The following is an 8,207-nucleotide window of genomic DNA, read 5'->3' as shown; positions in this document are numbered from 1 at the left end:
TCTTCATCATCCTTCCTGCCTCCAGGGGGGAACATTCTCGGCTGTTTGTATCTGTGGAGGATCAGTAAATAGAGATGAAAAATAAGACATTAGTAATAGTTGCATTTAACTGCAGTTGGACATTGTAGCAAGCTCATGTTAGTCCACTTGAAAGAAGAAATTCTCCCTTTTATATCAGTCTCATTTTCCTTTTTAAATCTCATACCAATACATTCCTTGCTCAGAGAGAAAGCTCGCATATAAMATGGTGGGGAGAAACSATTGGGAATGCAGTAGACTAGAGAAGTATGAGAAGAAGAACGTCAGAAGGACCTGAGTTGTTTCTCCATTGCTGCAATGCTTCATGGCCAAGCTGAATATATTCTCCAAGTCCTCGATTGAGGAACCAAACAACACAAACTAAGCACAGATACAGTTTTAATCTTTCAGTGGTGCTTCATTGCATTGCAGTGATTAGAAACAACAGTATTGCTAGGCTCATTACTGGTCTTATGATCTAGGATATTGCCTCAAATCCTCTGGAAGCTTTGCCTGTATCCATTCTAATCTCAATGACCTGGCTATTGGCTACAAAACAGACCTAAATTACATTCTAATGATGCTCATAGGATAGCTCACAATAAAGCTCAGAATTCAACATTGAACAACRTCTATTCARACAAAACATGTATACTACCAGTAAGTAACAGTACACAGTTATACGGTTGATATAAACACTATGTATCCCGGCAGGGAAGCCATTACGTTAGCTTCAGAACATCTTTACTAACATGGAACCGGATATGTAGGACAGAGCATTATGGGTACTGTAGTCAATCAAGTCTCACCTTGACCCTTGAGTGAACTTTCCCTGGCCAGGAGGCAGTGCTGGGCGGAGGTGATCAGCTCTGGGAAGTTCTTCTTGGTCGAGGCCTGCTGCTCTATCTGGTTCTTAAGGGAGGCTAGTACCTGATATGGAAACACATATATAGTAACATCAGTAGCACATCAGACAGGAAATACAGTGCCTTCAGAAAGTATTCACACCCCTTGACGTTTTTGTTGTGTTACAAAGAGGGATTAAATATGGATTTAATTGTAACGATCTACACAAAATACTCTGTCAAAGTGGAAGAAAAATGTTTTAATAAATGTTAGAATTTATGACAAATAAAACACTAATACATCTTGATTAGATAATTATTCACCCACTGAGACAATACATGTTAGAAACACCTTTGGCACCAATTRCAGTTGTGAGTCTTTCTGGGTAAATCTCTAAGAGCTTTGCACAGCTGAATTGTACAATATTTGCACATTATTATTCAAGATATTATTCAAGCTCTGTCAAGTTGGTTGTTGATCATTGCTAGAAAGCCATTTTCAAGTCTTAGCCATAGATTTTCAAACCGATTTAAGTTAAAACTGTAACTCGGCCACTCAGGAACATTCAATGTCCTCTTGGTAAGAAACGGCAGTATAAATTTGGCCTTGTGTTTTAGGTTATTKTCCTGCTGAAAGGTGAMTTAGTCTCCCAGTGTCTGTTGGAAAGAAGACWGAATCAGGTTTTCCTYTAGGACTTTGCCTGTGCTTAGCTGTATTCCATTTATTTTTATCCTAAAAAACTCCTTAGTCCTTGCTGATGACAAGCATTCCCATAACATGATGCAGCCAACACCATGTTTGAAAATATGAAGAGTGGTACTCAGTCATGTGTTGTGTTGAATTTGTCCCAAACAAAGCTTTGTATTCAGAGCAAAAAGTTCCTTTCTTAGCCTCATGTTTTGCAGTATTACTTAAGTGTCTTGTTGCAAACAGAATGCATGTTTTGGAATATTTTTATTCTGTTCAGGCTTCCTTCTTTTTCCTCTGTCATTTAGGTTAGTCTTGTGGATTAACTACAATGTTGTTGATCTATTCTCAGCTTTCTCATTACACAGCCATTAAACTTTGTAACMTTTTAAAAATCATCATTGGCCTCATGGTGAAATCCCTGAGCAGTTTCCTTCCTCTCCGGCAAATGAGTTAGGAAGGACGCCTGTATCTTTGTAATGACTGGGTGTATTGATACACYATCCAAAGCCTAATTAATAACATCACCATGCTCARAGGAATATTCAGCGTTTGCTTTTTTACATTTGATCTACCAATCAATGCCCTTCTTTGCGAGGCATTGAAAAACCTCCCTGGTCTWTGAATCTGTGCTTGAAATGTATTACTCGATTGAGGGACCTTACAGATAATTGTATGTTTGGGGTAGTCATTCTGAAATCCTGTTAACCACTATTATTGAACACAGAATGAGTCCATTCAGTTTATGTGATTTGTTAAGGACATTTTTACTCCTGAACTTACTTAGGCTTRCCATAACAAAGGGGTTGAATACTTAGACTCAATACATTTCAGCATTTCATTTTTTATTAMATTTCAAAAATGTTCTACTAACAAAATTCCACTTTGATATTATGGRGTATTTTGTGTAGATCAGTGACACAAAATCTAAATRTAATCCATTTTAAATTCAGGCTGTAACTCATCAGAATGTGGAAACCKTCAAGGGGTGTGAATACTTTCTGAAGGCACTGTAGCTGCCAGAGCACAGAAAAGTACAGGMTAAATATTGTATCAAAGCTGCAATGAGGTAGTCTCGTTCGGCTATCCTGATCTCGCGAGCTTACAATGAAACAAGATGGTGGATCAATGAGATCACCATGCTGAATTGTTTTGTTTTTTTGCACACAAAACATTGTATTGTTCTACTGAGAAAAATGAATGCAATCATTGCATTTCCACAGCGCAAGATGCCTTATCAAAGAAAGTGTACATTTGTTTTGACTGAATTAAGCCAACAGGCTTTGCGTACTTGATGCCAAGAGTATTGCTATACACACTATCAGGTGTAAAACGGGTAGCTTTTGCATAAAAGCATATCACACGATTGAAAACAAAACCAGAGGCATAAACCAGACAAAACAAGGACATTAAGCAAGACAAGACACGCTGATGATGAGAGAACCAAACCGTATTCATCTCCATGACAAACAATMCACCTCTTTTAATCTGGACCCTAATGAAAATGAAGTAACCAGTGTTTGTACGTCAAACTCTCGACATCCCATTTCATCCCCATCCAAACATTCCCTTTAATGCGAGCTTTCAAACGGCCCCATTCCATTTTGATTTACTTGTTTACACATCCTCTATTCAATTATGCATGAATCACACAGCAGGAGAGAAAAACACTGTGTTAAAGTCTCACTAGACTTGTTTCACAGCCATTTAGAACTCTGTTTTCATTGCCACGTTAAGTGTACGCCCGCTCATAGTATGCGTCCTAAATGACACCCTATCCCCTATATAGTGCACTACTTTTACCCAGGGTCCATAAGGCTCTGGTTAAAAGTAGTGCACTATATAGGGAATAAGGTCCCATTGGGGACACAACCATAGTATTCATAATCTCTTTTCTAATTAATACGATTCATAACGGATCCCTCCTCTCTAACTTCTAACAGGTTTTCTGGTTGTTTCATGAGTCTCCAAAGGTTTAAACAGCTTAGAGCGGTGAGGGAGAAAAGCAAACAGTTGTTTTGGGGGGACGTTTTTACACCTCTAATGCTTACTAAATGGAGCGGAGTGAAATGTTTACTAAGAGAGTTGTGTCTCTCTTGAGTAGGCGTGCATTGCAGTGTCTATGATGAGTATCTTAACAGTAGGACTGTGTCCATCTYTGSYTSAAAGTMATTGMGAGRGAACAAAGGATACARAYAGACAGACAGACTGAAAGTCAATACATAGTCAGAGATAGATGGACAGACAGACTGACAGAATTATTGGAATCTAGGAGCGGGAGTGGACACTGGGCTGGTGACAGTTACACTCACAGTCGCGCACACACACACTCTCTGTACCTGATAGAGTGAGCGCACGCTGGGCTGGAACACCATGTTGGTGTTGAGGAGGAAGGATTGCAGCAGGGGCTGGGGGTAGGCAGCCAGCTGGGCCAGTATACCAGTCAGCAGGAGGTTGACATGGAGAGAGTTATCCAGCATGTTCTCCAGACGTGACAACAGAACACTGACAAATGGCCCTACAGGAAGAGAGAAAGAGTCTTTACTCAGATTGTCAAACCTGGTTAAAGATCAAGAACAAGCCTTAATTAAAGTAAGGCAGATAATACTTCAATCTACACAGGAAGAGAGAGAGACTTTACTCAGACTGAAGTTTTATCTGTCTTACTTTAAGACTTATTATTTAACCAGGTTTGACAGCCTGAGTAAAGTCTCTCTCTCTCTCTCTCTCTCTCTCTCTCTCTCTCTCTCTCTCTCTCTCTCTCTCTCTCTCTCTAGAACATGTTCTACTACGGGATAGAAGTAACGCATTATCAATAGAACACGTTTCTACTACGGGATAGGAATAACGCATTATCAATAGAACACGTTCTACTACGGGATAGAATAATGCATTATCAATAGAAATGTTCTACTACGGATAGGAATAACGCATTATCAATAGAACACGTTCTACTACGAGGATAGGAATAACGCATTATCGATAGAACAGGTTCTACTACGGGGATAGAATAACGCATTATCAATAGAAATGTTCTACTACGGGGATAGGAATAACGCATTATTCAATAGAACCATGTTCTACTACGGGGATAGGAAAGTGCATTATCAATAGAACAGTTCTACTACGGGATAGGATAAACGCCATTATCAAATAGAACATGTCTACTACGGGGATAGGAATAATGCATTATCAATAGAACATGTTCTACTACGGGGATAGGAATAACGCATATCATTAGAACACGTTCTACTACGCGGGATAGGAATAACGCATTATCAATTAGAACGTTTCTACTATGGGATAAGGAAACTACATTCAGCCACGGGCCATTCTGTCCGAGACAATGGGCCCGGAAAATAATTGTAATAATTTGTACACTGCAAATGACCACAACTAATCGCAACAGAGATTGTATCTATTTTTTTTTATTTGTGGAATACTTGGAACAGAATTTCCTAGATTAAATCATTTATTTGCTGAATTCCTGGTGATTTTACAATCTTCTTGGGGAGCCCAAACAAAATCACTTGCGGGGCCAGTTTGCCTGTTGCCGACCCCTGCAGTACTATATATACACTGCTCAAAAAATAAAGGGAAACACTAAAATAACAATCCTAGATCTGAATGAATGAAATATTCTTATTAAACTTTTTCTTTACATAGTTGAATTGCTGACAACAAAATCACACAAAAATGATCAATGGAAATCAAAGTTATCAACCCATGGAGGTCTGGATTTGGAGTCACACTCAAAATTTCAAGTGGAAAACCACACTTACAGGCTGATCCAACTTTGATGTATACCTAAAAACAAGTCAAAATGAGGCTCAGTAGTGTGTGTGGCCTCCACGTGCCTGTATGACCTCCCTACAACGGCCTGGGCATGCTCCTGATGAGGTGGCGGATGGTCTCCTGAGGGATCTCTCCCAGACCTGGACTAAAGCACCCTCCAACTCCTGGACAGTCTGTGTGCAACGTGGCGTTGGGTGGATGGAGCGAGACATGATTGTCCAGAGGTGCTCAATTGGATTCAGGTCTGTGGGAACGGGCGGGCCAGTCCATAGCATCAATGCCTTCCTCTTTGCAGGAACTGCTGACACACTCCATCCACATGAGGTCTAGCATTGTCTTGCATTAGGAGGAACCCAGGGCCAACCGCACCAGCATATGGCCTCACAAGGGTCTGAGGATCTCATCTCGGTACCTAATGGCAGTCAGGCTACCTCTGCGAGCACATGGAGGGCTGTGCGGCCCCCAAAGAAATGCCAACCCACACCATGACTGACCCACCGCCAACCGGTCTCATGCTGTAAGCACAACCCCCACCTGTGGACGTCGGGCCTCATACCACCCTCATGGAGTCTGTTTCTGACCGTTTGAGCAGACACATGCACATTGTGGCCCTGGAGGTCATTTTGCAGGGCTCTGGCAGTGCTCCTCCTGCTCCTCCTTGGCACAAGGCGGAGGTAGCGGTCCTGCTGCTGGTTGTTTGCCCTCCTAGCCTCCTCCACGTCTGCGCTGATTGTAACGTGGCCTGTTCCTGCGTAGCGCTCCATGCTCTGGACACTACGCTGACAGACCAGCAAACCTTCTTGCCACAGCTCGCATTGATGTGCCATTCTGGATGAGCTGCACTACCTGAGCCACTTTGTGGGTTGTAGACTCCGTCTCATGCTACCACTAGAGTGAAAGCACGCCAGCAATCAAAGTGACCAAACATCAGCCAGGAAGCATAGGAACTGAGAAGTGGTCTGTGGTCACCACCTGCAGAACCACTCCTTTATTGGGGTGTCTTGCTAATTGCCTATAATTTCCACCGTTGTCTATTCCATTTGCACAACAGCATGTGAAATGTATTGTCAATCAGTGTTGCTTCTAAGTGGACAGTTTGATTTCACAGAAGTGTGATTGACTTGGAGTTACATTTGTGTGTTAAGTGTTCCTTTATTTTTTTGAGCAGTAGATATATAATGTACCTTTCCAAGGTGATGGCTGTATCATGATTATCTAGACAGTTCAAACACTTTGGCGTGCTGTGTGGTTTGTTTGTTGGTTTTTGGTAAATACCACCTCCACAAATTAGTCAAAGCGCTCGCTACCAACAATGTTATGACTAGTCGCAACTCAGTGAAGGAACTTTTTGTGTGTGAGAGTTTTGTCTCAGCGTAGAGCTCATTGAAGCTGCGATTGTGAATACAGAGAAGGAGAAGTGTGAATCAGATTAGGATCAAATGTGATCTTAATCGTTTCGTCTACTCAGACTAAGCTGCAGCACATGGCCTAAAACCAAACACAAATATTCAGGCCACTTGAAACAAAGGAAACTAGATTGTCTATCTCTCGACCTATAAAATGAAACCCATTTTAAAATCCTTCAGAAGTAACAGTTTATTCTCTGAGAACCATTAAGTTCTCAGAGAAAACCATTAAGGCATTCAAAAGATCACCTTCCAAATAGAAAACAACTGGTAAATAGGGGTTAATTCACTTTACTTCTGCATGTGGCATGTTACACTGTCTTTCCTAGTGATAGGCATATATAAAGTACAGAACCAGCTAGACATCTCCAGTGAACCTATCTTACCCATGGTGCCAGTGTTAGGACTGTTGTCTTACCCTTTGACCAGAGGATGGAGTCCAGCTGTCTGAGGGGGGGGGGCTGTGTTCGGGGGAGCAGCAGGAGGGTGTGAGCGCCAGGATCTTAGCGGCCGACACAGAGTAGAATCTCTCTCCTTCACCACCGTCTCTGCTCAGCATCATGTGATTACAGGGGATCAGGTACCTGGAGAACCAGAGGAGGGGGGGAGATCCTGTTAGGGAGCCCCAGTAGGGGGAACTGAGACTGGGGTTAGGAGGAGGACGGGGGTTATGGTTGTACCAAGAAATGCAGATGGGTCGGTGTTTGGGTGTAAGGAGTAAAAGCGGAGTAAGGGCTCATCACATGGTAAACCAATCAGCTGTACCATGATTTAAAGTAAGACAATGAGGCTTAGCTGAGAGGAGAAACTGAATTTGTAAGTGTGTGTGTGTGTACACTCAACTAGGTATACAGAGAAAGACATCATACACCCCAAATGTTCCATATAATATCATCATGAACATGCATAGAACATGGAACAGGCCCCACCACTCACCTCAAGATGAGCTGCAGCATCACATCCTCACAGTACAGTCCAATGAGAGTCTGGAACAGCGCCAGAGACACAGTACCCAGCTGGAAAACACCAAGAAGATAAACATCACAAGATGAGGAAACAAAGACCTCAGAGGACCGGAATACATCACAGGGCTGGATTAACAAGTGGATTACCTCAATGGCGAATTTTAAAATGGCTGCCTGTGCCCTGCGGATCATACCTGTTTAAATGTTGCAGTGACCATGGACAGCCTGAAGTCACAGCGTTTGATGATACTTGTTTGTAAGTATCCCTGATGCAACTTCACTTAGTTGGCATGTAACCAGGTAATAGTGCCCCTAGGTCCTTAATGAGTTATGTTTTAGGCATGGTGTATGTCTTGATTAGGTTGGATGTGTGGAAACAGGTGTATGCCTATCTGTTGGAGTTGCTGACAGCTGAATATGATAAGTGTAGGGAAATGTCTGTCCATTTGAGGTTTGGAATGAAAAGTAAATAAAAACAATATGGGATGAG

The 8,207-nt window shown here is 41.9% G+C and overlaps 1 pseudogene; it reads right to left on the bottom strand.

Moving 5' to 3' along the window:
• Position 1: 1 nt before the first annotated feature.
• Positions 2 to 8,207, bottom strand: part of LOC112067919 (FHF complex subunit HOOK-interacting protein 1B-like) — a 54,046-nt pseudogene continuing 45,840 nt past the window's right edge.

Source organism: Salvelinus sp. IW2-2015, linkage group LG34 (genome assembly GCF_002910315.2).
Source record: "Salvelinus sp. IW2-2015 linkage group LG34, ASM291031v2, whole genome shotgun sequence".
In the NCBI taxonomy this organism is placed as follows: domain Eukaryota; kingdom Metazoa; phylum Chordata; class Actinopteri; order Salmoniformes; family Salmonidae; genus Salvelinus; species Salvelinus sp. IW2-2015.
The sequence above is the reverse complement of the archived record's forward strand: the minus strand, read 5'-3'. Positions and strand labels throughout refer to the sequence as shown.